Source organism: Balaenoptera ricei, chromosome 7 (genome assembly GCF_028023285.1).
Source record: "Balaenoptera ricei isolate mBalRic1 chromosome 7, mBalRic1.hap2, whole genome shotgun sequence".
NCBI classification, from domain to species: domain Eukaryota; kingdom Metazoa; phylum Chordata; class Mammalia; order Artiodactyla; family Balaenopteridae; genus Balaenoptera; species Balaenoptera ricei.
In genome coordinates this window covers 16,287,154-16,313,773 of record NC_082645.1, presented here as the reverse complement: position 1 = coordinate 16,313,773, position 26,620 = coordinate 16,287,154, and positions in this window count along the sequence as shown.

The window sequence follows — 26,620 nt, the reverse complement described above, 5'->3', positions numbered from 1 at the left end:
CATTAATATCCAGAATATAAAGAGAACTCCCAAAACTCAATGACAAAAACCAAACAACTCAATTCATAAATGGGCAAAGAACTTGCATAGACAGGTCTCCAAATCAATACTGGAGAAAACCAGTAAATTTTACTAATATGTGGAAATTATATAATAAAGAAAACAACCAATGGGTCAAAGAGAAAATCAAATGTGAAATAAAAATATCCTAAACAAATATAGAAACACAACATACTAAAATTTATGGGTTGTAGCAAACAGTACTGAGGGAAGTTCATTGTAATAAATGTCTACCTTAAAATAAAAAAGAAAGATCTCAAATAATGAACCTAAATTTATACCTCAAGTGACTACAAGAACGAACTAAGCCCAAAGTTAGCAGAAGGAAAGAGATAACAAGATCAGAGTGGAAATAAAGACTAGAAAAATAATAAAACCAAGAGTTGGTTTTTTGAAAATATAAACACAATTGTTTAATCTTCAGCTAGACTAAGAACAAAAAAGAGAAAAAAATAAAATGATAAATGAAAGAGGAGACATAGTAATGAAATAATAATTCAAAAACTGAATAATACAGAAAGTGCAAAAAAATACTGGTGGTTTTAACAGCATTATGGAGATAACAGATAAAAGACTCAATAGAATTGAAAATAGAACAGTGAAATAATATAATCTAAAGAAGATAGTAAAAATTATTTAAAAAATAAACATCTCCTCAGGAAGTATGGGCCAATATCAGAAAGTCTAACATAAATAAAATTAAAATTCCAGGAGTAGAGGAGAGAGAGAAAGGGCAAGGAAACTACTGAAAATAATAAAGACCAAACTTTCCCAAATCTGATAATAGAGATGAACTTAGAGATTCAAGAATCTCAGCAAACCCCAACCATAGTAAATATAAAGACTATCATACCAATGCACACCATAGTCAAACTTCCAAAAGTCAAAGATAAAGAAAAAATTGCTGGGTTCAATCCCTGGTCTGGGAAGATCCCACATACTGTGGAGCAACTAAGCCCATGTACCACAACTACTGAGCCTGTGCTCTAGAGCCCGTGAGCCACAACTACTGAGCCCTCATGCCACAACTACTGAAGCCCATGCACCTAGAGCCCATGCTCTGCAACAAGAGAAGCCACTGCAATGAGAAGCACGTGCGCCTCAATGAAGAATAGCCCCTGTTCACCGCAACTAGAGAAAGCTTGTGTGCAGCAATGAAGACCCAACACAGCCAAAAATAAATTAAAAAAATAATTAATTTTAAAAAGCGAAAATTGTGAAAGCAGTTGGAGAAAAATGACATATTACATTCAGAGAAGCAACATTTTTAATGATAGCTGATCTTTTCATCAGATACTATAGACATCAAAATACAGTTCAATGACAACTTTAAATGAGTAAAATAATAAACAGTAGCCATAATTCTGTATCTGCTGCAAAAATTTTCTTCAAGAATGAAGACAAGAGTTTTCAGTGCACAAAATGGCATGGATCCACTTTTCCATACTCCTCCTTGCAAAGCAAATCTATAAACACTGGAAGTAATGCAAAGGACAACGAAAAACTTTGCAAGATTGTAAGAAAAATGCAGACTGGTTTGAAATCTGCAGACTGGACAAACTGCACAGTGGCAGGGCATTTTGCATCATTCACTCAACAGCGGATAGCCACCCTGATCTGGCGTTTCCTGATCACTGAGCTAGCAATAGAAAGTGGCCCAGATATGTTCATTCCTTTCCTGGACCAAATGAAATTTCCTCTGACAGTATCAGGTGATCCAGAATCACTGGCATGGAGAATGAATGGAAGCCCCACTAGAAATAAACAACCAGGGGAAACACCCTCCTTTATCCCTTTACCAAGAGATACCAAGGCAAATGGGCAGTGCCTGCAGTGAGGGATTTAGCTACAGCAGGCAGCTACGTTTAGGAAATCCTCTTTACCCCAAATGACCATCAGCTCTACTCCTATAAGAGACACCAAAGTAAACAGGTGAAACCAGAAAACAGCCTTTTCTGGGACAGGAGGACAAGGACTCTCCTTTTGCACCCAGCGGTACCCAGGCAGGTAGACAGCCCTGGTAAGGAGGTATCATCACACCACTCCACCTCTGAGATACAACCAGTGGCCCAAGATGTGGAAACCCTACATCCACTCAGGTTACAGTAGCCAGGACAGGAGGGAGTCCTAGTGGCCCCAGATAAACTAAGCAGAGCAAAATAACACAAAGACTCTGGGACTTAAACTGCCTTGGGAAATAAAGACGACAGATGAAGGGGACTATCTGTGCACTAAACCTAAACAGAGTGACTACCTATTAAAATAAGTGATTTCATAGGGCCTACCTTCTCCCAAGATAGTAGAAAAAAATCCCAGGATACAATAGGGAATCACCTATCTTAGTAAGAACGAAGACTAAAACTGAATGAAGAAAGACAATCTGAAAAGATTTTAAGCAGACATTAGAAAATTGATTCAACACTCAATTCCATTCTTGAAACAAATGAAAAAAATTAAAATCACAGGAGACAAATGGACGTTATTTGAAAGAATCAAATAGAAACTATAGAACTGAAAACTTTAGTAACAGAATTAAAAAAAAAAAACAAACCCTCACTAGATGAGTTCAATAGTAAAGTGGAGATGAATTATAAAATATGGTAGAACTAGTGAACTTGAGGGAAAAGCAATAGAAATCATCCAATATGAATAGCAATGAGAAAATAGACCAGGGTAAAAAATAAGCCTAAGTGACCTGTGAACCAATAACGAAAGACTGAACATTTCTATTGTCGAAGTCCCAGAAAAAGAAGAAAAAAAAAAGAGTGGGGCTGAAAACTTACCAAATTTGGTGAAAGATGCAAACCTACAACTCCAAGAATTTGAGTGAAGTCCAAACAAGATAGCCCTAAAAAGCCCATGCCAAAAACACATAATAATTATACATTTGAAAACTAAATTTACAGAAAAACATTTTGAAAGCAGCCAGAGAGAAATGACACATTATATATAGGGAAACATGGATGTGAATAGCAGCAACATAGGAAGCAATAAAGTCCAGGAGAAAGTGATTACATTTTTCAAGTACTGACGGTAAACAATAATTAACCACAAATTATATATAAAATGAAGCTATCCTTCAGGAATGAAAGAATTTATTGCCTACAGACCTACTCTTAAGGAATGGCCAAAGAAAATTCTTCAAACAGAAAATGAATGATAAAAGAAGAAATTTTAGAGCAAATAAAACTAAAAATAAGCAAAAGAAAGGGAAAAGTGATGATAAAAAGTGAAATTGATTAAGTGAAAAACAGAAAAAAGTAGAACCAATGAAATCAAAAGATTTTTATAAAGATCTATAAAATGCATAAATATTATATTGATCAAGACAAGACAGAAGATAATACAAATTAACTATAGCAGTAATGAAATAAAGGACATCACTACAAATCATAAGTCATTAAAAAGGTACGAATTTAATTATAGTCAATTAGAAAACTTAGATGCCATAGGTATATTCCTTGAGAGACACAAATTACTCAAGAAGAAAGAGGTAACCTTAATAGTCTTATATCTATTGGAAAAAAATAGTTAAAACCTTTCTCACAAAGAAAATTTCTGACCCAGAAATCTTCACTGGTAAATTCAATCAAATACTTAATAAAACTACAATTCAAACACTCTTCCAGAAAATAGGAAAAATAGGAAAAATTTCCAAATGATTTTATGAGGACAGTATTACATGCTGCCAAACTGAAACCAAGAAGAGATATTCCTACCAGAAAAAAAGCTAAAAATAAAACTACATCAGAGGCTCAACCTAGGGATTGAATGCCCTATTACTTTGTAAGCAGAAATACCAGATTATTTAAAATACCATTTTACCTTGTTAGAATTCAAGCCTCATTGGGCATCCAGCCTGTGCTCGGGGCCAACCTAAGCTGGTAAGTAACTGTGTTATTGCCTAGCCCCATCTTCCTGGGTGGGATGACTAATTAAGGTAGAAGGATGCTTTGAAGGCCTCAAGAGTGACTCATTTAGGACATTTACTACTAGGAACACCTCAGGATGTCATTTAGCTCCACTTGTCTGTTAAGACATCCCTGGGAAAAATGAATAAGTAAAGGTCCTCTAGAGCATTCTGGGAGTCCACAGCTATCTCGGAGTGACACAGCAGGAAGCGGAAGAAACAAAAAGATTATTTCAAATTTCAGTAGAGAATCTTAACTGGGTAGCCATTTTTATTACATGATTTGGAGATTAACTTCCTAAAAGTAAGTTATCCACGAGGCATTACTATTCCAAAAGAGGTAAATGAGAGGATCCTTCATAGAATCCCAAGCCTGCAGTCATGGAGGGCAAGACCAATCTTTTCTCATCTGTGTGATACCAACTTGTCCTCCTGAGTGATGCTGATTGTCTGCAGTGCTCCCAGAATGGCAGGGCCTTGGAGATATTTTAAATGAGTTCTTAGAACAGTACATGACCTTAAAAAGTTGTTCAAATACTGTTGTGACTTGAGCAGCTGGACATCCATCCTATCTCATCTCCTGACTAGTCTCCATCATCCACTCAGTGGCCAGAGTTAGCAGCTGGGGTTGCTGCCCTGATCCTTTGTGGCTGACAGTCCAGAACTCGAATACCCCTGGGCCGGATCGTCCTATGGGCAAACTGAGCTTCCAGTCCCACCCAGTGGCAAAAAAAAAGATTTAAAATATGATATTATTGGGTTCCCTTCAGCGGTCTACATTTACCGTCAAACCATTCATATCAACACCCGCCTCATACACAGAAAGCATATGTTAGATGATACACCTATGCAATCTGGCACACATCATCGTGTTACCAACCAGGGTTCTTGGCCTTCTTAATCAATAGAAATTGATAAGAGGCCAGACAAGAAATTCAGGCAAGGCTTTAATGGGGCTCCTGAGCAAAAACAAGTAACAAGTTTCTCTGCTTATTCACTGAGGTGGGGCGAGCTGGTTCCTTATATGGGGTGAGGGTAGGGGTGGGTCCAGGTGTTGGGTCTGGAGGGGTGGCTGAGGTGGTTTGCCCACCCCTTTGGTGGTGTTTTGTGCAGGAGGCATGCACAGTACTCTGATTTTGTTCTGGACGTCCTGCTTTTGCTCCCGGCTCTTCAGAAGTGGCAGATGGGTTTTTGGTCTTTTTGTATCTTGTTGTCCATAATTTGCCCCAACTGTGCATGCATACACTTATTTTTAGTCCCTTATAGTTTCTTTGAATTTTGTTGTTCAAGGAGACGTTTGTCCAGCTGCAAGCATTGCAGCAAAGGGTCCCAGTTCCCAGCATGTCTCACTCCCTTCCTTCTGAAAAGTCTCCCCCCCTCTTCTCTGTTTAGAACATCCATCCTTCAGATGAAACTCATGTGTCACTGTATGCAATAAGTTCTCTGTGTTTCTCCTGGGCTGAGTGAGGTGTGGCCCCACCTGTGCTTGCTCAGGGCCTCACAGATATATCATAGAATGATATAGTGTACTCTCTTGGATTCTGATTGCCTTTTACCCCGTGTCTCCACCACCACAAGTCAGTTCAGTGAGGCAGGGCTGGGTCTGATGTGTCTCTTCATCATTCAGGACTGAACACAGGTAAGACCCCCGATAAATGGCAGCCTATAGAATGAAAACTCCACGGGAGCAGGAATCATTGTTGGTTCACTGACGTATCCTCACTGCTACTAGGCCTTCAGTACATGCTCAGTAAATACTTGTTAAATGAACACATGACTGTCTGGAAGGAAAAGTCGACATATATTGAGGGAAGGATTATAAAGAGGAAGAAAAAGAAGCTGAGGGGAGGTTATGTTGTTTTCATTTGGACCCTGTAAAGAAATCCTGCTGAAAATCTGCTTCTTTCATGCTCTTTGATCTCCCACAGTTCTCAGAAACCCTCTGCCCCGCCACAGACAATGATAATTGCTGCATGTTGCAAGCTGCCAGAATAAGGCTATATTCCCCACTCTATCATTTACAGAATCAAATAGCCTATTATTTTTCTGCACAGCATCAATAACCCCAACGGATCTAATAAGAAATTTGTGAATTTTATCAATGGATTTCTAAACTGCACATACCCTGAGCTGTGAAATGCCAATTTCATACTTTAGAACAGAAGTCAAATAGAATGATGAGTAAATCACATGCATCATTCTGCCATCTCGTTTTCCAGACCTCAGCAATCTTGGGCCTGGAAAGGTTGGTTAGAAATGTGACCTTCCCACCCATAAAGACCAGGTTGCATGTGTGCTGGTATTTTATAAGGGCCTGGGTGTGGGAGCTGTGCTCCCAGGACCTGGGATAAGAACAGAAATGCTTGACCTGTGATTGCAGGAGGGATGAACCAAGCAAATTTTGTTGCAAAAGCTTAGACCCAAGTACTGGAGAGAGCATTCTCACTCAACATCCATTCATGTACCCCACAAGCACTTATTAAAAACCTACTAAGTGCCAGGCCTCTGATGGGCATTTAATGCATGTGGGCTGCAAATTCTGACAGGTTAAAGACTGAAATAGAGGTTGAAGTTGGTAGGCAGAATAAAACCCTTCAGAAATGCCCATGCTCTAATCTCTGTGAATATGATACCTTAGGTGACAAAGAGACTTTGCAGATGTGATTAAGGTTATAGACCTTCAGATGCTGAGATTATCCTGGGTCACCCAGATGGGCCCAGTCTAATCACATGGGTTCTTAAAAGATGAGAACCTTTTCTGGCTGGGATCAGAGAGATGCAACGTGACAAGGACTCAGCCTTCTGTTGATGGCTTTGAGGATGAAGGAAGGAGCCACAAGCCAATGAATGCTGGTGACTTCTAGAACTTAGAATGGCCCTCATCTTACAGCTGGCAAGAAAATGGAGGCCTCAGTTTTATAACACAAGGAACTGAATTCTGCTAACAACTCAAATGATCAAGGAAATATATCAACCCCTAGAACCTCCACAAAGGAATATAGCTCTGATGATATCTTCATATTAGCCTGATGTGATGTGATTTGATGGTCAGTGTTGGACTCCTGACCCACAGGACTGTGAGATAATAAATTTGTGTTGCTTTAAGTCATTACTTTGGTGATACTTTGTTACAGAAGTAATAGAAAGTTAACGCAGCAACAAGAGCTCAAAGATAAGTATAAACAAAATCAAAGAAAAGCAAGTTCACAATTTATAGGTCAAGAGCCTTCTTAAACATTGCTTTTTATCTGTTCCCAATGTCTCAGGGCCCAGTTCTTTGTTATGATTGAAGAGGAGCAGAGCAGGAAAAAATGGTGGAGTTAATAGGATATGGAGAACAAAATGGGTGTAGAATTTGCAGAAGCCAACAGAGATCAAATCCAAGCCAAACCAGCCTTTCTCCAAAAAATGCAAATTAGAAACACCCGTTGAGCTTAAAAAAAAAAAACAAAACCCTGATGATGCTGCTATATTTCTAAGGGACTGAGACTTAGTTGGGCTGGCCTGTGGCTCACTAATGAGTGTTTTTTAAAAACTTTGTTGGCAATGCTTATGTATAGTCAGGGTAGAGAAATCTTGGTTTAAGGGATGACTGATCCTTGGGCTTTTTAAAAGATTTCATATAAACGTAGATGAAGGTCAATGTAGGACATCTGGAGAAGACATGATTGACTGGAGAGAGGCCTCAGACCAGGGAAGATGAGGCTGGAAGTATTAATACAAAGGCAGGAAAACAGGGGGCAGATGGGAAAATGGATCAAGCAGATTTTTACCGTAGTTCGGCCTGCTCTTTGGACACACACCAACATACCATGCCAATGTAAACAGCAGAAACAGACACCAGCCTTGTCTCCTGAAATGTCCCCAATGGCCTTTCCTTTCCCAGTTTCATCCTCCCCTCAGAGCTCTCTCTTTCTGGATGTGACTTGCTCTTGGACACTCTTAAGATAATCTTGATTTGAGTTTGACCCTGTGCCTGACCTTGACACACCTCTCACATCCTCCAGTGACATGGGGATTTCAGCTGCTCTCTCCCTACGGGAGAAAATTCGGCCCTGGGCACAGTTTTCCTAATGTATTTGTGGGAAAAAAATCAAATTATGTGCTCCTGATGGGTGCAAAATTTTTAGGAAAAATGTGAAAATGAACGAAGCTCCCAGTTCTCTTACCCACCTGATATGATCAAGAAGGCACAGTATCAATTGCTTCTGAGTCCTGTAGCTGCTTAGGGGCAGATATGCAGTCACCTTTACTCACCCACGCCCTCACCCCAGGAGTGTCCAAGAAACTAATATGTGCCGGCATGTCACCATGTGCTGCTGACTCAGTGCTGGTGGACCAGACAAACATGGAACTTGTACCGGAGAAACTGACAAACGTGATTCTCAGTTACTGTGGTGAATTTTAAGCCAGATCGGCACAGAATGTTGTGGAAGAACATCTCCAAAATACTACTGTGGGGGCAAGTTTAATAATGATTTGGGGTTAGACTGGACCTAGGACTGTTAGATAAAAATAAACCTTAATAAATTACTATATATATATATATATATATATATATATATATAGAGAATTTCAAGTTCAGAGAGGGGATGTTGCCCAGGGTGACTCAGAAAGTTAGGAAGCTCTAAGCCCATGATGTTTCCACCATATCATAAGATTTCTCTTGTGGTTCCACTTCTGGGAACATTTCATTCAGCATTTCCTAATCTGCCCTTGTCCCCCATACACAGTGCCATTTTTTGGACAGTGGGAAGTAGGGCAAACCAGGGTGTGTGAGACCAATTTCCTGACCCCACTTAGCTTTTGCTGGGTCTTGTATTAAGGGCCTGGAAACAAGTTTAGGTCAGAATAATTTCAATAGGCCTGCTTTTCCACTAGCATGTCATTCCATTCATATTGAAACACTAGAACCTTTAAATACATATTCCCAAAGATTTTGCATATTAAAAATGAAATCTGGAAAGGCATTGCTTAGCCTAAAAGTTTGAACCCCTGACTGTTGAAATTATATGCTGTTTATTCATTACTCTTTTAGACATTTTTTGTTACCAGAAGACAGTTTCCTAAACACTATCATTACCTATATATAAGCATTACAAGATCATCATCATTCAGCACAGACTCCCCCAATTATTCATGCCCTGGTTAGACCATAAAGAATCATTTGGCCTGATTATCTGTTCTCAGCTTCCAGTTAATTAGCTGAGTAATCTCAGTTCGTCTTATTTTATTGGTGCTCTGCACAGACCCAGAGGAAAGTGCTCCAGGAAGGACACTTTGGCTACTTTTGCATTCATACAGCAGCCGGTAGAGCATAGTTAATAAAATTTGCAACTATTCAACTCCCTCAACCTTTCAAAGTTCATCTGTGATAGATCTGTGCTATCTATGATCCTGCTCAAATTAAGGCAAGAGAAAGATACATTCTGCGTTTCATTTGTCTAAAAATTAACACTTCATTAGAGCAAATAAAGCTACTTTCTAAATCCCTGTGGAAAATGAAAGTGCAAGGCAATTAATAACAGGTCACAAATCTACTGGGGTATGATGAGTCCTGGATTACAGTCCCTGCAGTGTCTGATGCACCCAATTTCCCACAAGTTCCTCCAAGAAATGATAATGAGGTCATTTTGGATAAAGATGTTGGATGTTCAAGTCCCAAACCAAAATAATTTCATGTTAGAAGAAAAATCAAGAATTAGAAAATAGTCATTGTAGGATTAATTTTACTTTCTAATCCCAAACCTACTTGTCAATTTAAGGCAGTTACCTAGGAAAAACTCACTGCTATCTTCTCCTCACACGCAACACTTCTGACACCAGATGTGAGGGTCTATTCCCACACCAATCAATTCTATGACATCAGCTCAGTACCCTACAATTCAATTCACTTCGACACTATCCACCTTGAGTTAGTGTCAGATCCCACAAGCTAAGAGCTCAGTCCCACAAGACTGTCCCCAATTCAGATGTCAATTGCAAGTCCCAGGTTACCCCAGAACTTCTGACTGACTGCCTATAAATTCAGGTTCCCACAACCACCTTGTTTTTAACAATTTGCTAGAATGGTGCACAGAACTCAGGGAAACACTTACTTATATTTACTGATGTATTATAAAGGATATGGGGAAAGGGTATAGAGCATCCTTGCCCTCTCTGGGTGAACCAGCCTTCCAGCACCTACATGTGCTTTGCAACTTGGAAACTCCCTGAACCCTGTACTTTTGGTATTTTTATGGAGGCTTCATCACATATGCATAATTGATCATTAACTCAATCTCCCTCCCAGAAGAGGGGGTGGGAGTGGGCAGAAAGTTCTAAGCTTCTAATCATGACTTAGTCTTTCTAGTAACTAGCCCTCATTCTAAAGCTATACGGTAGCTTACCAAGAATCAATTCCTTAGAACAAAAGATCTATAACTCAGAAAATTCCAAGGGATTTAATATCTCTGTGTCAGAAAGCAGGGTCAAAGACCAAATATCAAAGCAAAATATGTTCCTAGTACTCATCACTTAAGCAATTCCAAAGGTTTTAGAAATTCTGTCCCAGGAAATTATGCATATATATATATATATTTTTCTCACTGTATGATTGCTGATCTTGTAACCTAATTATCCCAGTTTCCAGAGTCCATTGTAGAAAATATGAGACCAATGACATGTAGGTGTTTTTGCAAACAATAGACAAAATTTATAAATACTTAAATATATAAAAATAGAGAAATGTTTGAAAATGAAAGATTAAAGATCTCTGAAAATATGCACCCCCCTATAAAGGCAATGAAAAAGAAGGACAATTTGTAAAAATCAACTTTTTTCAGAGCTCTGGAAGTCAACCAAGGCTTACAGCAACACAAGGAGTGTTTACACAAGAAAAACAGATGAATCTTGGTGATCTTGATGGTGTTTTAAGTTACACTATTCCTATCACCCACTTCCTAGCTCAGTAGTAGCCTTTGAAGATAATAGCCTTTATTCCTGGTACAAGAGGGAGCAAAAGAAATTTTATTTCCAAAGAATTTTTATTTTTTGATCTATCTAATATTTTCCTGGAATACCTGAACTGAAAGGCTTTATTTTATTGGTGATCCAATGTTAAAATCATTTTCCTGAGGGACAGTGTGTTTGTTGAAATATTTATTGGCAAGCATTTAAAGGTATAGCTAAATTAAATAATAGCTAATAGCTGGGGCAAACAATAGACTAACCAAAATCCTTAAGAGGAAAAACTAAGATGTGAGATGTCCAAATGACTTTGAAAATCTCCAACAAATTCCTGGAAGTGTAGAATGCCATGCACAAATGCAGGGCTGTGCATATGATCAGGAAAACCTGAAAATTCCCCAAGCTCTTGCCTCTGGGTGAACTTGAAGCTCTGCACAAGCAGGAAGTGAAGTCTAAGGCAGAGTGATAAGTTGCCTGTTTGGGTTTGAAAGTATACCCCAACATATACACAGGGCCCCTGGCAAAGATACAGAGATCTATTGGTGCCAGGAATTTAAGGAAAAATCTGTCCATCATTAGGTGATCACTAAGCTAAGCAGAGATGTCAGAGGCCACATGCAACAAAGAATGCAGGCTATACAGAATTAGTTCAGAAGTCATTAAACAAACACCAACAACTACAACCAACAGCAGCAACAACAAACTCTGGGAAGGGAGGCAAATCTTGCTTCCAGAGTTGCCACATTATATTATTGGAAATTCCACTTTTCAACAATAACAACAGAAAAATCAAGATATGAAAAAAATTTAAGTATACACAGGAAAAAAAGCAAAACAATTAATTGAAACAGTCCCTGAGGAAGACCAGATTTTGGACTTACTAGACAAAGATACTAAAATATTAAATCAGATATTTAAAATATGTTAAAAGACCTAAAGGAAACCATGTTTAAAGAAATAAAGGAAAGTATGACAATAATATTTCACTAAGTAAGAAATATTAATAAAGAGAAATTATTAAAAGAAACCAAATAGAAATTCTGGAAATGATAATACAATAAATGAAAATTTTATTAGAGGTGCTCAACAACAGATTCAAAGTAGGGAAGCACCATCAAGCCATCAGGGTTTGAATGATCAAATGATCACCAAGTTTGAAGAAGGAAAACACATCAGGGCCTCAAATTTGCAATGGCATTTTACCCTAGAGCATTTGCTAATTTTTAGCATGGGGAATAGAGACTGAACAGAAAACATTATGCTTAGCTCTTTCAACAGTCTTACTGGGACAGAGAGCCACAACTTGGAGTTTAGGGCTACCAACGTAGCCACAACATCAGGGCCCTACCAAGCCTGATCTAAGTAGCCATTTCAGTGATCTCAAAGCCTAGAATAACAACAAAAGAAAAGTAGAAGAAAAAATAAAGATGAGAGCAAAAAAAAAAAAGAAAAGGAAAACAAATATAAAATATAAATAACCGACAAAGCAAAAATGTTTTTAAAAAGACTAATGAAGGTGATAAATCTTTAAAGAGAGAGACAGAAAGAGAGAGATTGAGAGAAGGAGGGAAGGAGGGAGAGGGAAAGAGAAGGAGAAGATACAGTGACAGAAATCAGGAAATTAATGAGAACATCATTATGGATTCTTTAGACATAAAAAAATCATTGAAAGTTATTATGAAAATTTTGTGTGAAATTTCAAAAATTCAGGTGAAACAGACAAACTCATTAATAAATGTTTTATCAGTGGTTACCAAGAAGAAATAAAGTATATGAATATTTTTATTAAATAAAATTTAATCCATAAAATAAATTTAATCCATAATTTAAGAAACTTATCCACAAAGGAAATTTCAGGCCCAGATGGCTGAATGGTGAATTATTCCAAACACTTAAAGAAAAAATATTAGTTTTACACAAACTCTACAAGTAAATTAAAAAAAGAAAAATCACTTCCACACTCAATGTATGGAACCATCAAAACATGGATATCAAAATCTGACAAAGATATAAGAAAAAAATTTACATATGAATCTCTCATTAAACTTCTTATGAATGTAGATGCAAAAATCTTAAACAAAATATGCACAAACTGAATATATATGTAAAAATATATAATCCATAGCAATCAAGTTGGATTTATTCCAGAAATGAGTCTACGTTAACATTAAGAAAATAATCAATTTAACTCATCACATTTATTTAAAAAGGAGAAAAAAATATAATTATCTAAACAGCTACAGAAAAAGCATTTCATAAAATTCAACCCTTATTTGCAATTAACAACAACAACAAACCTAAAACAAAAGTGATACTTATAGGTGAAATATGGAAAGATTTATCCCTGAGATAAGGCACAAAACAAAGGTGTCCACTTCTATTCAACAATTATGTTGTCCAAGACAGTATAACACAGGAAGATGAAGAATAAAATTTACATGGATTTGAAAGGAAAAAAATAAAATATCATTATTTGAAGATGATACAATTGTGCATACAGAGAATCCAAAAAGATATGCATATAGATTACTTGAAGTAATAGGCAAATTTAACACCTGTGTAAGTTAGACATATTTAGCAATTATTTGCTTCTTCTGCTCACCTCCTGGGAAGAAGCAGATCTGCCTGCCTCACTGATGTTGGACATGGCCATAGGACTTGCTTTGGCCAGTGGAAAGTGGACAGAAATGAGTGCACTTAGGCTTTTGGGGTTTTATGATTGAGCCCTCTGAGAGTTTTCCACCTCCTCCTATCAAAGAACACATAGCAGGTATGTCCACCTGTCTGGTACCCGGGAATGAGACATGTCGAGTAGAGCTGTCACAAACAACTCCCAGATTCTCATTCAGAGGCAGAACAGCCCCAGCTAATTCTCAAGAACACTCTCACTCAGATCTTCATCAGTTTACCCAATATCACTGAACTTTGGGGTGATTTCTTATGCAGCATTCTTATACTGATAGATGATTATTGCAAAAAGACGCTGGGTACAATGTCACTATGTAACATTATATTCCAATTTGATATTCTAACAAAAAGCAATGTTAAAAGAACATTTTAAAACATGACGTAATTTATAAAAGCACAGAACTCAAATTCTTAGGAATAAATTTAACAAAAGATGTGTGACAACTCTACAAAGAAAACAAAAAATACTGAGAGAAAAAAAAAACCTGAATAAATGGAGTAATAAGCCATCTTTGTTTATTGGAAGACAACACCAAAAGATGTCAATTCTCACTCCTAATGATTTATAAACTTTTAATAATTTACAGTTAAGATTTTTAATAACTTACAGTAATTTAAACAGTGCAGGATTAGTGCAGTGAGGAACATGTAGATCAACACAACAAACCTACATATCCACCAAGAGCACAATAACAAATGCTGTCACACACAATCTCTTCACTTAAAGAACAAAGGTGGCAATGCAATGCAGTAGAGAAATCATGCCCTTCTCAAATGGGTTGACTGGATATTCACATGGGAAACGACACTGATCTACCCTTACCTCAAGAACAAAAACAAATTTCTGATGGGTCACATACATGTTTATGAAAGGTAAATACATAAAGCTTCTAATATAAAGAAATATAGGAGAATATATAAGGACTTGGCAAAATGTGCTTAAATGGGACAAATAAGTCCCTGACCACAAAGGAAAAGATTGATAAATTTGATATCAAGAACTTCTGTTTGTTAAAACAACACTAAGAAAACAAAAAAAGCAAGCCATATCTGGATATCCCCCAACAGTATGTTAATAAAATAGACGATGATCATATAGAAAACAAAAAGAATACCTACAAATCGCTAAAAAGGAGTCAGACAATCTTCTACAAAAATTGGCAAAAGTCTTTGAACAGACACTTCAGAAACGGCTAATGGACAAATGAGACTGGTGCTAAATATAATTAATCATCGAGGAAATTCTAATTAAAACCACAATGAGATACAAGTACACACTCAAGCAAAATGTCTAAAATGTTTTGTAAAATGGCAATACCAAATAATATCAAACATTTGGAAGAACTGAAAGTCTCTTTCTCTGCTGGGGGAATATATGTAGAGCAACTACTTTGGAAAACTGTGTAGCAGTACCTATTAATAATGGTAAATACACGCAAATCCTATGACCCAGAAATTCCTCACTCCTAGATATGGGAGAGCAGGTCAGCTTCAGGGAAGGGATGCATCTTTATGGGCAGTAAAGAAACTATTTGCAGATATCTTACAGGTATGCATCACATGTGTTCACCAAAACACATGTGTGAGAATGTCCATAGTGGTTCTATTTATAGTAGCAAGCAGGGTATCTAGTTATAGCCATTGTGGAATTGCTGTTATCAAATAAATTATTGTGCTCTAAACAGGAATTAGATAAAATATATGACAACAACTTGTAGACAGAGAACAATGACTAAATCAGGGCTATTATCCTTGGGAGAAGGGAAGCACATGAGAAGAATTTCACATTCATCCTAGCTTTCTCCCTAGATGCATTTTTCCAAACCAGAGCATAAGGAAATAGAATCCAGGCAAAGAGCAGCACAGGGCATTAAAACTAGACACCAGGCTGCTGAAGCTGCTGTGATATGCAAGACAGGGTATCAGAGGAGAGTCACAGTAAAGGATTCCCAGAATTCATATAAAAATTCTCGTTGAGCTCTTGACCTCAAGATAGATTACTCATGTGTATGGTAGTAGTCTGGAAGGTCTAGCAGAGCAGATTTACTTGGAGGATGGAGAGTTGTGCAGATATTTTAGAGACTAAACAGTGTTGGGAATTTGTTGAGTTCAGTGCAGTCAAGATGATGACTGAGGGTCCAGAAATGTCACAGTATAAAAACAGGCAATGCCCTCTAGATATAAGGGAAAAAGTGAAACATGCCTGCCTCAACAAACCCTAATGCCAAATCTCAACAAAATCAAGGTGATCTACTGGTGATTTAATTGCCCTCCAGAAAAATGTTAACATTTAACATACTTTGGAAAAGGATTATACAATCCAGAACTTCTAATATGTATCGTCCATATGAATGATCTATGATAAAAATGCACTGGATGCTAGGTATATGAATAAGCAGGCAAAATGATTGGAAATCAGTAGTTGAAATAGTCAATAGAAGCAGATCTGGAGATGGTCCAGATATTAAAAAAAGCAAAGACTAACATATTAAATAAAAATAAAGCAAAAGATGGACAAGGATAAAAAATAAAGCACATCAACAGATAATATGAATCTATACAAATCAAATATATATTCTGCAGCTCAGAAAATACAATATCTGAAACTATGAACTCTTTGGAAGGATTTAATAGAAACTAACCACAGTAGAAGACAGGATTAGTAAATACAAACACAGGTCAATAAAGCATATTCAAAGTGAAGCACAAAAAGGTAAAGAATAGAAATGAAGAATAAATAAGTAATGCATGATATTCACAATGGTATGTTATATATCACTTTAAGTGAATGAAATATAGATATAAATAATGTTGAACAGATCTCAACAATACAATTATGACAGATAAAAACAATAGTGGGATGCTGTTTGAATAAATGCAAACACACACACACACACACAACAGTTCTATATAACTTTTAGTAATATATACAGACTAAGAGTAAGAGAAAGTATATATTGTAAAGATATTTAGCAAATAGTTTATGACAGTGAAGAGAAAATAAGTAGGTTGAGATTGGGGGGTAAATCAAAGGGTACTTAAATTTACTGTGTATTGTTTTATTCATTTTATTAAAAAGAAAATCTGTATAGAAAATATATGACAATTTAAAAAAAATTCTGTGTGGTGGACACATTGTTAATGTACCTTCATACTTTTCTAAATCTTTCCATTTTTTTCTAAATTAAAAACAAAATTAGTGAATGCACTATGCCCATTGAAAAATATTCAAACAGTGTAAAACATGTAATTCCCCTTTGCCATCAGAGCTCCTTGCATTCCACTCCACAAAGATTCAAAATGTTACTTTGTAACCCTTTCCCATGAAGTTAAAGGAGGCTGTGTTGCTCCAAAATGGGAGAATAAACCAAGAAAGAGGGGACACATAATACAAGAGATCCAACACAGTCAAAGGGAATTCCCAGGATGATGGTGAATGCAGATCCTAGGATAAGGGCTATGTACAACCATAGAAGAAAGGAAGCCATATTGCAGAATATGAGAAAACTTCTGGAGAGATTTCTTCAAGAAGATGGATGGAAATCAGAGAAAAACTGATGCTTCAGAGTGGACTGAGTCTTACTCAGTTTTCCTCTGAGAGGACAATTGGCAAAAAGTTTGGGGCTGAGTCAGAAATAAGTACATTAAAAAAAAAAGCAATCAAATAAAAGTTAAGAATTATTAATGTCAGGAAAAGTAATATTTTATGTAAATGAGAATAATAATAGAATACCATAATACTCAACTGTATATTCCATTTTATGTCTATAATTGTCTAAATGCTGAATATCAATCTACTAAAAATTATAATACAACTATACTGGGATAACAAGGGCATGAGGAAATTCCATTTATGGAATGAAATGAAATAGATATAAATCATGTTTAATAGTAGGAAGTTAACACATAATATCTGAAACAAACAAAAAACAAGAAAAAAAAAATCAGGTGATTGGCGTTTTCCATAACAGACTGTAGAAATTATGTGACGATTTTAAATCCATGTAGAAATAACTGGAAAAAGTAGACATTTTTAAAAAATGATTAAAGATAATAAATATCTTTATCTTCCTTTTCTATAACACTATCATCAGTCATCTTATCCCTATCTTTTATGCTACTGTTGTGCTGTGTTTTCATTCTGTCTTGGTTTTTAAATTTCAAATTATATTATTGTTGTTATTACTATTATTTTTGCTTTATACAATGGCTTTTTTACATTTGCTTTATTTTATCATTTTTTTTTGCATTTCACATATTCCTTATGATATCATTCTCCTTCTTTTACACATTTAGAATTTCAGTTAGCAAGAGTTTGTTGGTATAAACTCAGGTTTATTTTTGGAAACTTCTTTATTTTGCCTCTATTATAGAAAGGCATGATTGTTTTGTCTATAAATCTATGTTGTCCGTATCTCATCACTTTGAAAATAGCATTTCACTAACTATAGGTATAGGTATGGGTTCATTTTTCATTATCTTGCCTAGAGTTATTTCCTGGTGTCTTTTACCAATTCTGGTAATTTCTTAAACTTTATCTGCTCAAGTACTCCCTTTCCCTCACTCTGTGTTTTTCTCCTCTGGATCTCTGGTAAGATTCATTTATATTAGGGACTTACTCTCTATCACCAATGTTTCTTAAATTCTATTAATTCTTTAAATCTCTTGTCTTTCTGTGCTGTGTTCTACAAAATTTTCTCAAATCTCTCTTCTGGGTTTTTTATTTATTTATTTATTTATTTATTTTTGATGTTTAATCTGCTGTTTAACTTAAATATTGAATTATTTCAATTATTATGACTTTTAACTTCTAAAAGTTCTAATTGTTCTGTTCAAACTTCCATGGTCAATTCTGTAGTCTCTTATTCCTTACATGTATTTTTGCTACCTTCCTTATGTACTTACTTTACATTCTATATCAAATAATTCAAATTTCTAGAGTTTTGTGGGTCTGATTCTTCTGTCTGTTGTTTCTTTTGACACTTACTCATAGTGTTTTATTTCCTATGTCTCAGGTGATTTTATTTAATTATTTTTATAAAATCATGTCTCAATATATTACTTGTGAGAACTCTTTGGAGCCCCAGTTTAAATAGTTTTCTACCTAGGAGAATTTCTTTTTATTTCTATCAGAGCCAGGGAACCACCACCATCAGCACAGCAGAAATTGTTCCTTTCCATAGGACAGGTGCAGCTTCATTTGTTTACCTCTATGGATTTGTTGTTTTGTTTTGGTTTGTTTCTATCTTTGTCTTTTTCCTTTTCCATGAGGAGATTTGGTGCCTTGGAGAATTTCCCATATTCTCTTGCTTGTTCTTTTGTTTTAAAATTATTTAAAAATATTTTATACATCACTTGTTTTAGTACTGAATTATTGTGGATACTTAAACTTCCACAATGAAAAACATTTATAAAAATACCATAAGGAAATCTTTCAATTCAGTCATGCTCACTTCGTGGTGGGGCACTATGGAAGTAATACCCTTTGTTATCCAGTCATCTGGGAGTTTTGCTTGCATCACAAGTAGATGGGAGTGAAGGCAGTTGTTGTTTAGTAAGCGAACACATGGATACCAAGTACGTAAGCTCCTCTTCTCTGCTGTGGAATTCTTCCCATCCAAGATGGCCAATACAATATACATGATACTTTTCTGTTTATATTTTATTTGTTTAAAAAATAATTGCTGGGCTTCCCTGGTGGCGCAGTGGTTGAGAATCTGCCTGCCAATGCAGGGGACACGGGTTCGAGCCCTGGTCTGGGAAGATCCCACATGCCGCGGAGCAGCTGGGCCCGTGAGCCACAACTACTGAGCCTGCGCGTCTGGAGCCTGTGCTCCGCAACAAGAGAGGCCGCGGTAGTGAGAGGCCCGCGCACCGCGATGAAGAGTGGCCCCCGCCTGCCGCAACTAGAGAAAGCCCTCGCACAGAAACGAAGACCCAACACAGCCAGAAATATAAAAAAATAAATAAATAAAAAATAATTGCTGCAATAGGAAGTACATTCACATGTTTCAAAATTCAGGAGGTACAAAACAATATACAATAAAAATTCTCACATCATATATTGATAATGAGGGAGGTTATGTATGTGTGTTCAACAGGGCATATGTGGGAAATCTCCATACCTTCCACCTGGTTTTGCTATGAATCTAAAACTGCTCTAAAAATTAAAGTCTATAAAAAGTTCCCCCACCTATTTTCCTGTAAACACTCATTTCTTCTCTACTGATCATCCAATATTGGTTTGCATTTTTTTTAAATATGGAAGCTTTAATATCTCTCAGTACTTAGACATATGTTTTAGAGGAACAAAGGTTTCATGAGCATCTAGTTTTTATAAGGATCTATCCCATTGAATTACCACCAAACAGCTACAATGTTTAAATTGATAGATTAACAAATACTCTACGTGAGAGACCACAGAACTTTTAAATGGCAAAGCAAGGGTTCACACTGAGCCCTGTATGATTTTGAAGCCCATACTCTTCCTATTTCCCTACCTTGCCCATACATGGGTGTTTCCTGATCACCATTGGATGAAGCAGAAATGAAAGCCCTATTTGAAGTTTGCAGACATGGATTCTCCTGAGAGACTTTTAATTCAGCAGGAACATAAGTGTTAAATGCAATACAGAACTGTTCTCCTCTTTTGTTATGCGCTTTAGGGCAATCTTGAAGAGGTGAAGCAGATCTCTCATAGCTGCGCTTGCTGTCTCATGAGGCTCCCCCAGGGCAAGTGCACTGTTTGTCGGGTTCATAGCAAGACATGACATTAAAAGAAAGAAAGAGGTTGGCTAAGCTCTATTGGGATGGCTGCCTAGAGTCATTCAAATTACGGGGTAAGTTGGAGGTGGTCTTGTAAGAAGCACCCAACTTGCTGGACTTCATTTCCACCCTGAAGCGCTGGACCAGTTGATGTCCACAGTTTCCTCTAGGTCACATTTTATACAGCAGGAGAGTAAAGAATCATGTTGTTGTCCTTCACCCTTGGGTGAAGGAGCGCTCTCCAGTCCAGAAAGCACAGTCTCCCGACAAGGAAACATCTAGGACAGGGCTATCTTCCCTTCCCTGAATAAAGCTGAGCACCCAGGATGTTTGCAGAGACCATGCCAGGGGTCTCTATTCGGATTTAGCTTGTCTGAAAATTAACTTTTCAGGGGATAGTAAGCCAAGTGTTCAAGTCCATATTGCCTGGTTGCACCTGTTTTTTTTTGTTTTGGGGTTTTTTTTTTGAAGCGATACCATGTGGCAGTTTAGAGGGATGTTTAAGAATCAGACCTGAATTCAGGTCCTGGCTCCACCACACCCTCCCCATGTGACCTCTCCCAGTATCGGCTATCTCAGCTGAAAACAAGAATTTGGTAAGCCTCCTAGTGTTTTTTGGGATAATGGAGTAAAGCCTTTGTTAACTGTGTGCTCCCAGTATCTATTACACTCTCTTCCTCCAGTGCACACTCTGCTCCCGTAGACTCTCCCTCAGGTGTGCTGCACCCATTCACACTGCCTCTCTGGTTTTATTCACACTGCTTCCATTTGTGCACATGCTGGGAGTGAATAACCTTTCCTATCATATAGGATAGTAATTCTCAACACTGGCTGCCCCTAGAACCAACCACTTGGGGAGCTGTTAATAAGCATAGATACCTGGGCTCCACCTCCAGAAATTCTGATTTAATTGCTCCCGCACTGGGAGCCTGCTATAGACTGGATGTTTGCATCCCCCAAAATACATATGTTGAAGCCCAAACCCCCCACAGTGATGATATTAGGAAATGAGGTCCTTGGGAGATAATTATGTGAGGATGAGGTTATCATGGTGGAGCTATCATGATGGGATTAGTGCCCTTATAAGAAGAGAAAGATGCACCAGAGTTCTCTGCCAAATCTTTGAAACTTGGTATATTATGGAAAGAAAGATAAATATTTTCTGCAACTAGTAACACCAGAGATTTGGACTGACATTTCCAATTTTCTCAGCAAGTATAAGGGCGCCTACAAACTGTTCACATTCAAGACTCACATAGTTTTCTTTGCTTTTAAGATAAACAGATCACTACAGACTATTTCTGTGTATTCAAACATGCACCCAGGACTCCACTCAGTCTGAATGTGGTGTGTTTCAAGATCCATTTCATTTCATGTCCTAATTTCTGCAGGAAGTCTTTCTTGATTTTTTTCAACCCACTTAACACTTTTCATTATTCTATAGCTTTTAGCGATGGCATGCTGAATATAAAAATGGGCAATCGCCAGACTATACATGACAGTAGAATTCTAACCCACAACCTCTACAGTAAGCAGCCCCAAATAGTTAGTGATCTCGGATGGCCTCGGACAGCAGTGGCTTGAAGCAGGATCTCAGTTCCCCAACCAGAAATTGAAGCCAGTCTGCAGCAGTGAGAGCACTGAATCCTCGTCACTAGACCATGAGGGCCAGTGGCTGGTGACAAGGCCCTGGCTTGTCTGCTTTGTAGAAATGAATCTCAACAGAAAGACAGAAAGTAGTGAAACAAGTAAAGTGTTTATTAGGTGGGAAAAAAAAGAGTGCGTGTGAATTAGGCACTTGTGGGCAGGCTCAGAGAGAGAGAGAGTCGCCCCTTGTGGTAGTTTAAATCACTTATATGGGACATTTCTTCCGGGTTTCCTCTGGCCAATCATTTTGCTTTGCCTGGCTCTGAGTCCATATATGATATAACTCAGAGTTCTCTCGTGTGTGTGCATGTGTATCTCTTAGCCAAGGTGGATGCAGAGGCCTGTGGGTAGGTTGACATCACCTACAATGGGATGGCTCCTCCCTCCCTTTTTGACCCCCGAGGAGCCATTATGTGCATGTGTAGCCTTTCTGTGCATGTGTATACAGGAAGGTCTCCTTGACCTCGAGAATGAGAAATATGTGGTCTCTTTATCTCTTAGCTGAGCAGGACTCAGCTCCTTTCTGCCCCTGCTCTTATCTTTATCTTGGAGTATCTGTTCACAGGGGACAGACTCTAGCTGCTCAGCCTGTGGCCCATCTATCTTCTGCCTCATTAGGACTTGATTAATAATTGACAATTTCCCTAATTTTTGCCCCTGCCTCCAACTTAGGACCAGCCAATCACATGGAGTGTCCTGCTTCTAGTTACCTCACTTGCAGCTTCTCCAGGCCCACAGTCTCTAGTCAGGGCATACCTGAAGCCTTCTCTGTTCTCCACTATAAAGTTTTTCCACTCCTCTGCCTGCCTTTGAGTCTCTGCCAAAAGGTAAGTGATATAGTAAGCTCTGAATAAATACTTAGTTCTCATTGACTTCAACAATGATTTCAACCACACAGCAATGTTAATTATTCAGGGGATCTTAATACACTTGGCAACTGGGAGGTTGGACTTTTGTTTTCTCATTCTGACTCTTAGCATTCCCTTAACTGACCACACACCTGGCTGGGAAAGGAGCAGGGATGAGAGAGCATGTGCATTGTGTCAGAAGTCTCTGCCGCAACTAAACTTTATCATGTGAAAAATCAATGGAAGGAGAGTGAGCTTTGAAGCTAGTCAAGCTTGGATAGATGGCTAACACTGACACTCACTAGCTGTGTGACATTGGACCCAGGACTTACACTTCAGGGCCTCCATCTTTTCACCTACTGAATGAGCAAGAGAAACACCTACCCCCTAGGGCTGTTGGGAAGAACACAACATAGTCATAAAATCAAGTGGCCAACATGCTTGCCCCAGCGGGAGCTTAAATAATGCCAGTCCCTCATATTCTTCCCTTCCTGGATATTTCTATTTAAATACGTATCTCATATGAACTTGATTTGTTATTACTCACTTCTTTCAAATCAAAGAGTAACTTGCTACTCATGTGGCCCTTTAATACTAAAGGCTCTTAATACTTATTAACACAGATTATTCCCCCAGGACTTTTTTCTACAAGTCAATTGTCTCGATGTTGAGGGAACAGCAATGCCTAAGCCATGCTTCCTGTTTGCTCACAGTTTAATTGAGGAGAAAAGTCATCACTCAAACAATTAAAGTAGATGATGTCATACGATATGCCCGACTAGTGACAAAGGTGACAACTGTTACTAGAGTTCATAGGGAGGGACATCAGGTACGTGGTGACCTGAAAATGATGTGTAGTCAAGTTGGAGTACATCTGGGTGCTGAAACACACATAGAATTGGCTAAAAATCACAAGTGCAGTTTTAAAAATATCACTGTGAAAATAATACATCCTTGTTGTATTGAAATTTTGGAAGACACAAAAAAAGTTAAAAAGAGAAATTATCCATAACCCACATTCTGGAGATAATCACTGGTAATATTTTAATATTTTTACTCAATCTTTTTTACTATACATAGTTTAAAAATAATTTGTTAAACAGAGTTATAAAGATTAAATAAATGTGCACATATATACATATATATTGTTTCAGTATGATTTTTCTCAAATAATTCATCACGGGCATTTTCCTATATTATCAGAAGCCTCTGTACTTAGAAATTGAACAGGTGTAATATTCCTCAAAGTTTATGAAGTGGGGTGTAAAGGTCTTCTATTATTCATGTAATCAAATTGTTGTTTATGTTATCCTCTATTATGTATATTTCCATTTTTCAATATTACAAATAAAGCTGATAAATAAGGCAGCACTGTGGATCTTTTCACACAAACTATTTTTCTGAAGTTTGGATTATATCTTTAGATTCCCAAAAGTGGGATCACTAGGTCAAAGAGCAAGAGCATCTGTGAAGTTCTTGGTACATATTGGAAAATGTTTTTCATAGGGTCAGACACACCCCATCTCAGGATTTCAAGAGAAGGGGGCTACAAGAAAGAGGGGAAGCCATCCCTTGTTACAGAAACAGAATGAGTGAGTAGGTGGGGTTTTTTTTATGGGGAAGAGGCTGTATCATCAGCAAGACCTAGCCCAGTCCTTGGCATTGAGTATTGGTCCAATAATTACTCGATGAGTAAATGAAAGCTGCAAAGAGGAAGAATTGTGGACAAGTTGGGAAAAGCAGAATGGAAACGTTATTTTGGAGGAGGTGAAGTCTTTGATAAACATTGTGAGACAAGATCGGAGAGGGCTGTGGAGGGTCCTGAATACCGGAGTGAGGGCTTTGGATTTGACTCCATAAACCAACAGGAGCCACAGAAGAACTTTGCAAGGGAACAACATGATAAGAATAATGAATTTTGCAAATAATGCTCAGGGTATTTGTGTGAGGGTTGGGAAAGACTGGCTGCAAACAAATAAACCACTGGTGAGCTTATAGGAGTCAAGATTCTCTGTATTCAGCTATCTATTTCAATTATTTAAATGTAAAGTAAGACTATTTGGGATAAGGGAGTGGGGACAGGAATGGAAAAGAGGTTGTGAGAAAATAGTGCAGGAGGATTCCCTGGTGGTCCAGTGGTTAGGACTCTGTGCTTTCACTGCCCAGGGCCCGGGTTCAATCCCTGGTCAGGGAACTAAGATCCTGCAAACTGTGTGGTGCAGCCATAAATAAATAAATAAGTGGAGTTGATAAGTTACTGGACGTGGGGAGAGGGAACATGGGAGGAGCCTAAATGACCTCTACGGGAACACTAGGATCCTCTTCATAGGCGTGGGGGCTCCAAGAGGGAGCTGGTTTGGACAGATTGATGCTATATGAACACCTGGCATCTGGATCTCAAGAGAGATGGGAAACAGACCTAAGGACGTGGAGGGTCTCATCTATGGAAGAGCAATAGATGCAGGTCTAGAAAACTCTAAGGTTTTGGTTAATAACAGATGCAGGAGGGCTGAGGTCTGATTAAATTAGGGGGACAGTTTTTATGACTCAAAGGAAATCAAAGAAACAAAGGAATAAGTCATAAGATGTTTACACAAATAATTATTGTGAGGTCAGTGATTACAAACAGCAGGGTTTTATTTACTAGTGAAAAGGCTTAGGGCTAACCATCATAAAAAGAAAGAGAATAATAGAACCTAAAAATACAGAAACAAAAAGTCTTTCTACTGCTGGGCCATCCCAAGCTATAAGAAATTCACTTCATTATTGTTTTCCAATCTATGCTCACAGCCACTATGCCAAAGGAGGTTAAAAGGCTGGAGGACAGATGGGAAAGTTGGCTCCAGGATCACAAATCATCTGTGAAGTCTAGGAAAATCCATCCAATCAGCAAGCAGTCTGGAAATCCATGAAGCAAACAGACACCAAAGGACTTAAACCATCAAGAAGTCAGAGGGTTGAGAGGAGAAATACGCACATGGGCCCTTGTTGGAGGCATTTAGCAACCATACCAGACCATTACAGCAATTAGGCATTCTCCTAGCCCTACTGCAGGCATGGTTGTGATGATTCCTCATGGGAGTGTAGAGCACCACCTCCTGTGCGAGGCATGGAAACCACCTTGGCAGTGTCCCAAAGCTGCCCAGGCCGACATCTCATGCACCACATCCTTGCTTGGTAATCTGGTATCAGAAGGGCTGTTCAGCTCCCTTAGGAGGTCACCTTGGTGCAGGAGAACTGCCACCCTAATAGATGTTCTGGCAGGATGGCTGCAGTGACTGCAGGACATTCGTATCCAACTCAGATGAACAATGTGTCCTTACAATGAAAATGCAATCACAGAAAGTGAGAAATGAACAAAACAAACCAAGGATGGCAAGGAGGGGCCTTGTGGGAGTCCAAAGCAAGTCAAGGCAGAAACAGTAAAAGGCTGTGTACTGAGAACTTGCTTGGGCGCTTGTCTCATGTCAGCCGCTTCACATATATCATCTCAACCAATTCACAGAGCTGCCCCGCCCTGCAAATGGGGGAAATGAAGCATTAAATAGATGGCTAAAGTTTTGGGGTCTGTGGGGCCCCTAGCATGGACACTCAGCCCCTCTCTGACCTCTCCCCATCGTTGTGGTTCTGTCTGTGTATCTGAGGCTGCAACAGAGGTGGGCAGAGGACTTTGGTCAGTGTTTCCTTCTAGAAATATTCCAATTCTAATTTAAAATTAGCCTACTGTTAGGAGACTTGCCCTCAGCCCAGGCAC